At 43.5% G+C, this 7,314-nt stretch overlaps 1 long non-coding RNA gene across 1 annotated transcript; it reads left to right on the forward strand.

Annotated features, from left to right (window-relative positions):
- The first annotated feature begins 1,765 nt into the window (after window positions 1-1,765).
- On the forward strand, window positions 1,766-4,569 carry LOC123448170. The gene is made up of 4 exons (XR_006631622.1): window positions 1,766-2,283; window positions 3,414-3,482; window positions 3,915-4,062; window positions 4,201-4,569. It is a non-coding gene; the product is annotated as an uncharacterized LOC123448170 (long non-coding RNA).
- Window positions 4,570-7,314: the final 2,745 nt, after the last annotated feature.

The following is a 7,314-nucleotide window of genomic DNA, read 5'->3' on the forward strand; positions in this document are numbered from 1 at the left end:
TATCCTATGGCTGCGGTAGGTAGGTGTTCATGCTATGGCTGATGATTTTGCTTTTTTTTTCATTCTTTTGTCCCCTTTTATTTTTGTTGTGGCGGTAAATCTATTTTCGAAATTTACAAGATATTCGTGCCAGCTAGGAAAAGAATAAAGCCCTGCTTGAAATGGGTGTAAACTTTTACATCTGTACTTATTTTATCTCTACTATTAAAGCAGGATGTGCCGTCGTGATGGTTCAACCAGCGATGGTTCGACCTCTCTCGATCCCACCTCCCAAAACTCTCCGCCTCGCTCTCCTCCCCCCACCCTTCCGAAAAAAGATTTTTTTCCCGCACACGACTGAACCGTAAAACCAGCCCACGATCTACTTCTCCCTCCGCACGCACGCCATTCGTCCTTCCCCCACCTTCCCGACCTCCTATCGGCGCCGCTCGGTCCCGCCCCCGCCCCCGCCCCATGAGCTCGCGGCCGCCCCCGAGCCGGGCGGGGCGCCGCACCGTTGCGCCCGTCCAAGCGCGCGCACCGGGAGGCCCTCGAGGCCGCGCCGTCCGCCGCTCGGTCCCGCCCCCGCCCCCGCCCCACGAGCTCGCGGCCGCCCGTCCAAGCGCGCGCACCGGGAGGCCCTCGAGGCCGCGTCGTCGGGGATCGTCTCCGGCCTCGACCTCGGTCGCCTCAACTCCTCCCGCTCCGACGGCTCATTGCGCAAGGTCGCCGCCGAGGCCGCCGCCGCCGGGGCCCGCGTCTTCGCCGACCTGCTCGACGCGTCCAACGAGGAAGGAGAGGACAGGGGCAAGTGCCCGCACTCCATCGCACTCGCCGCCGACGAGTTCCAGGCGAGGGGACGGACCGTCGAGCTGCCGTGCGGGCTCACGCTCGGCTCCTACATCACCGTCGCCGCCACGCCGCACGCCGCGCACCCCGAGCGGGACCCCAAGATCGCGCAGCTCAAGGAGGGGGAGGAGCCCCTCATGGTCTCCCAGTTCATGATGGAGCTGCAGGGGCTTAAGACGGTCGACGGCGAGGACCCGCCCAGGATCCTCCACTTCAACCCCCGCCTCCGCGGCGACTGGAGCGGCAAGCCTGTCATCGAGCAGAACACATGCTACGGCATGCAGTGGGGCACCTCGCTCCGATGCGAGGGCTGGATGAGAAAAATCGGCGCCGCCGCCCCCACACTCGGAGCATCGTCTTATCCATTCCCGTCGTCCACCTAAGGGCACACGCCACCGCGTTGAGAGTGGCTTGTCACCGGTGAGGCGAGGCCGATGCTTCAGCTATATGTTCGCAAGGAGGCGGGGTCGATGGGGCGCAGGAGGATGTCGGACGATGGCGCTCCGGCGAGGGCTTGGCTAGGGCAGCGACCGACGTGCTCGCTTGGGAGGTGGGAGGCCACCTCGATGTGGCTCAGGCGTGGCAGCACGGCGTCGAGCCATTGCGGGTGGCGCCGAGCCGGGGCAGTGGCCTGACGGGTGACGTGCAGGAGGTGTTGTCCTTGAGCCAGCGGCGACGGCTGTAGCGGGACGATGCGGGATGTCTACATGTTGCTTCAGGGTTGCGGGTCGTGGGCAGCGTCGTGCTCGCGCGTGATACCCGTGTGTGATTTGGATCTAATTACAGTGCGCTCCTCCTTCTCCACTTCAGCTTTCTAGTCAAGGATGAGGGCCTCCTCTCCTTACCCATCCTTCCCCGGCGCCAGTGGCCATGCTTGAGCGCGGGTGGAGAGTCTGGTTGTGTGCCATGGTTGATGCTTGACGCAGCAGATGGTCAATGATTCACAAGTGTATGGCTCTGTACAATTCGGCCTCGCGTTATTTTTTCCAGAATTGGGTGTGGGTAGTCTCTAAACTGAATTGAGTAAGCTAAACATGTGCATCTAAACTGATTGAACTTGAAGATTGCCTTTGGGGAGTAGTTTTAGTTGCTAGATGTTTCAGGCTCCAAACAGGCATACATTATGTGCTTAATGTGTTGGCATAAACATAATCAGTTTTATGTTTAGAAATCAAGTCACTGTCCACCCATTTTATTTTTTCATGAATATTTTGTGTTGAAATCAAATTACCGTTCGCTTGTTCTGAATTGTTGTCTTTTTTTGTTGATTCTTGATAAAATGCTTAGTTTGAGGATGTGGCCATTGGCTCGCGGGGACGAAAGCAGAAACCGATATGGCGATGGTGCCAAGGAGGACTCTCAGGCGTCCGCTGGTTGCATCGCTGCTGCCATACCCATGGAGTGGCGCGGCTCCGACCAATCTAAGATGGTATTCCTATCTCTTTCTTTCTTGAGGTAACAATTCGTGTGCCATCCCCTTTTTTTAAATGAAGTACAACCTGCTACTACCTGATGGGCACTGTGTCTGAACCTGTCAACCCCTTCAGTTGTGTCGATGCAGTGCAGAGTCCAATAATGGTGGAAATGAATTAGATTCCAATGAAACTAACAATTTTCACAAAGTGGCCTTTTTTGCTAATTTTCCTAGCTTCTTCATGCTAGAGTAGGTACAAAGATACTCCCTGATGAAATCAAGTGGTATTGTGTAAAGTAGCAAGCCTGAAAAAACTTCGTTGGTAACTGAGTTAACCAATCATAGAACTAGAAACAGGTAGGTGATAGGAAGATTGGTGGATTGTGAACCTTTTACACAATCTTATCCCCAGGCTGCACCACATTCGCTATAGCAAAGGTGTCTATGTTGCTGAAATTCTTACAAATGGCTGTTAGTCGGTGCAAAGTACATGGAAACTTTGGTACATTATTTTAAAATTGTGGTACAACCTCCAAGGTACTTGTGAAGGTGTCAATTTATGCATTGATAAAGACTCAATTATACTTCTGATGGGATTTTTTTCTGTTAGCTATCTCTACAAGAGAATGAACTTGAGAAATATTGATTTCTAGGTAAATTTCTTTTGAAAGTGAACCTTCCCCTGAAAATTAAAGTTATTCATGGCTGGTTTTGAAAAATAAACATACTAACTAAGTGTTTTGAAAAATTAACATACTTAAAGTCTTTCGATGTTTTCATGGAGATAAAACCCATCATTTACGTGGTAGAGATGAGATTATTGACCCCTTAATTGCTGGTCTCTAAGTTGAGCTAAACCATTTTGCAATGTGCATTGAACTGGAAAACTCTACCTGATACTGTTGTGAATTATTTAGCTCTTCATTGTTGTGTTATTTATTGTTCTGAAGGAGATTAGATATTTAGAAGAAACTACAATGCACCAAAGATTAAAAACAAATCATGAAGACTCACATGCAGATTGTTCGCTAGGCCCATCAATGGCATTGTAAGACTCAAAACACCACCGCCTGGATCACAAATCAATCGCTAGATGCATGTTGAAGCACTATTAGGTAGCACTATGAGGTCCTTGTATTGATCGTGGTTACTGTTTGTTTGAGGTGCAAAGGAATCGGTACTACAATAGAACCTGAAGCCGATGAGGATGGACGACATTTAGTTTTGGTGGAGACATCAGGTGCATATAAACAACCTATTATCTTCCGTTATTGTTTTCCATCATTCAACGGGGCAATTTCCTAATTCTTTTTTGGTACTGTCCAAAAAGGTTATTAGTATGGATATAGGTTTGTCAAAATTAATTAGCACATATGAGGTTCTTCGCTCAAACCTCCTTTGGCTCTACATAATTCTTTGAAGCGGGATTCTAGATAGATGATTTTATATGAACCTCATAAAAAAGTAGTATACCTTTGATCCTAACTGCATTTTGTATGTCGGATGATTTCAACTTGCTATGTCCCAACATACTATTTTTTTAACGAAAAATGTATGAGAAGTCCTAACTGTCTACACTTCTGCATTGTTTCTTGAAATGTAGATCACTTCTCTAGCACTCGGACAAACAGTAGTTTGCAGATTGATGAGTTGTTTCCAGTTTCTTTGGCAGGTACAACACATGTCAATGATAATTCTGCCCCACAACCAAACAAAAAAAATATGATGATGATGCTCATTGGTGCTAGGCCTCCAGAAGTGGGTTTAATTTTTGTGGCAGCATGGCTCTGCTTGGTTCAGTTTTTCTTGGTCTACTTCGAGTTAGTTCCTTCTGGTGTAGTGGTGTTGGGGAACATACTTATCAGTAACTACTGGATCCTGTGGATTTCGAGGAGATGGAATGTCTACTTTAGGTTCATTTTGTTTTCTCCTAATCAAACTTGGGCTGCTCGATGTAGAACGGCGGGGGCGGCTGGAGCTTGCAGAACGGCGGCGGCAAAGGCTAGAGCTTCCAGATCGGCAACCCAACCTGAGCAACAGCTCCAAGGAGGATGCCACCAAGTGCTTGGTCTCGCTGGGAGATGAGAGATGTCGAGAAGTTGGGAGGCGGTGTTGCTGGCAGTGCCACGTCGCACCTCCGTGTCACCGGCATGGCTACTGCAGGTAATATCACAAACATTGTGTGATAACATCAATATGAATCTCTCAAGGTAGGAAGAAAGAGAGGAACATGATGAAAGTTGTATTGCCGGTTTTAGCAGGCGTGCTGGTCCTCACATGCTTACCCATTGTTGGATATTGCTTGAATAAAAAAACAACCAGTGTAACCTGGGCGTGTACTAATGTTCCATGTACTCTTTTCTCTTTATTATTACTCCATTGTTTGTGAGTCCCTATTTGATTTCCCTGTTTGCTCTCTATTTGATTCACAAGTTCATGAGCAACTTTCTGCTTTCTCCGTGTTTGACTCAAGTCTTAAAGATTCATATTTAGTTAGATAGGTTCAGTGATTCAAAATAATATTTGAGAATCTTCTATGTTGGCTGGCATCACTAATGGTAGTTGTAGAATTGTAGCTAAGGAAAGAGTTCCTCGTAATTCATCGGATGTAGACCAATAGGGTGTAAAAGACTTTGAGTTTCTAGCTTTCATAAAATTTACACATGTACTCCCTCCATCCCATAATGTAAGACCATTTTGCAAGTTTAATAGCATGATGTGGTTAGTCATTAAACTTGAACAATAAAGTGTGTCAATTGAGGTTCATGCCATATTAATTAGCAACTAATTATTTTGTGGCACTTTCACCCTAATGTATCCACTGTCTGACCATGGGATTGAATATCCATCGGAATATTGTAGCCTTTTCCTGACTCCATGCCCTTTTCAAGTGGAGTTGCAGAAATAAAAAGTATGAATAGTGAAACGATCATAGATGTGAACACCTACAGTATGATTTATCTTCATAGATATGCACTCGATTCTCAAGTAGTTTTATTGTTTTCTTTATATAGCTCAAGTAATTAAGCTTCTGCAATTCATGAAAAACAAAAAGAAGGTGTCATGTCAGCTGCTCAAGCTAATCAAGTAACAAAAACAAAAGGGATGAGTAGTCAGATTCCATTAACCTGTATCTTGATTGAGATTCAGTGGGTTCACAAGTAGTTTTAGTGTTTTTCTAGATAGCTCAAGTATTAAGCCTCTGCAATCATGAAAAACAAAAAGGCGTTCTATCAGCTGATCAAGCTAATTAAGTAAAAAAAGAAATTAAAGGGACCAGTAGTAAAGTTCCATTAACCAAATGCTTTGCATCTATTAACCTGTACTCATATTAGCCCAATCTTGTTCAATATTGCTTAGAGATTTGCCCCTTTTTTACAAATCAAAATCCGTCTTTGTAACATGGGCGTGTACTAAAGTTGTCTACACTTTTTTGTGTTTAATCTGGTTGTCCAATCTGTGTAAGTTGGGCGTTGCTTGTATTTTATATTATGAGTTACCTATACTTTATATTAGTCCAACGTTTGCCAGTCTGTGTTTAATTCTTTGTTGGCTTCCTGTTCGATTTATATCCATGAACAAATAAGTTATTTTTCTCCCTGTTTGATTCAAGTCTGAAATATTCATAAATGCCACACTTCAGTCAATAAATGAACAAAAACTAGGACTGATTTTTTAGTCAGTTTTGTGTCAACGAGTAAATCTCTGCTTGAGCTTATAATTACTTTGAATAGAGAAATTAAGAAAAATATATGGAATCATCATCACCCCTTAACCGATCCGGCGGCAGGATGTAGAAATCCAATCTACTTGGTAGAGACGTACTGGCATGTGATGCTATCCAAGTAATAGCCATTATATGCGTTCCATTGTGTTTTAATTTTTTTCTCTTGCATTACCTCGACTACCTAATAGAAGCTCCTATCAGCTAATATTACGAGTGGAGCGGCAGGCATGTCCATATTCGGTGCTGCGAGCAGCAAGCAATAGAGGATAGGTTTTGTAAGTGCTAACATAGTAAATTAATAGGGTTTGTCTAATCTTTTTGTATTAAGGAGTTATATACTTTTCCTTCATGCAAAGATTATTGTACTATTAATTAGTCTATAGTGGAAAAGTCAAAGAGTATCATACTCAGGTTGAGTTAGGTAGTTGGAATATTTGTAACCACACACTAACCTAAAAGTTAGGCACACTAATTAAGCTTGATATTTTTAAGGCAGTTCAAAGGGATATCTTCCTAGGTAGTCAAATGTACAATGCACAATATCAAACAGCTGTTATCTTTCTCATTTCCTCCCAACTGCACAATAATTCTTTGTTTTTAATTTCACCACAACAAAATTATTGTAATAGTGTGCATCTTGGTGATTTTATATATTTTCCCGTGTGGTTACTCTGGTTAACAATGTAATTTTCTTGATACACTTAGAAATATCACTATTATATATGGTGTGTGACTTGCATGGTTTAATTCAGTATATTTTTGTTACTACTAAACTTAGACATACATGTTCAATGAGGTCGAACAATCGTTATCGAATTTTGAAATTATCAAATATGTGGAAGGTATGTTTCAACTCCCGAGGTGTATCCCTAGCAGGATCATCCTAGGTAGTCAAATGTACAATGCACAATATCAAACTGCTGTTATCTTTCTCATTTCCTCCCAACTGCACAATAATTCTTTGTTTTTAATTTCACCACAACAAAATTATTGTAATAGTGTGCATCTTGGTGATTTTATATATTTTCCCGTGTGGTTACTCTGGTTAACAATGTAATTTTCTTGATACACTTAGAAATATCACTATTATATATGGTGTGTGACTTGCATGGTTTAATTCAGTATATTTTTGTTACTACTAAACTTAGACATACATGTTCAATGAGGTCGAACAATCGTTATCGAATTTTGAAATTATCAAATATGTGGAAGGTATGTTTCAACTCCCGAGGTGTATCCCTAGCAGGATCATCCTAGGTAGTCAAATGTACAATGCACAATATCAAACTGCTGTTATCTTTCTCATTTCCTCCCAACTGCACAATAATTCTTTGTTTTTAATTTC

The sequence above is a fragment of the Hordeum vulgare genome, chromosome 1H (assembly GCF_904849725.1).
Source record: "Hordeum vulgare subsp. vulgare chromosome 1H, MorexV3_pseudomolecules_assembly, whole genome shotgun sequence".
In the NCBI taxonomy this organism is placed as follows: Eukaryota; Viridiplantae; Streptophyta; class Magnoliopsida; order Poales; family Poaceae; genus Hordeum; species Hordeum vulgare.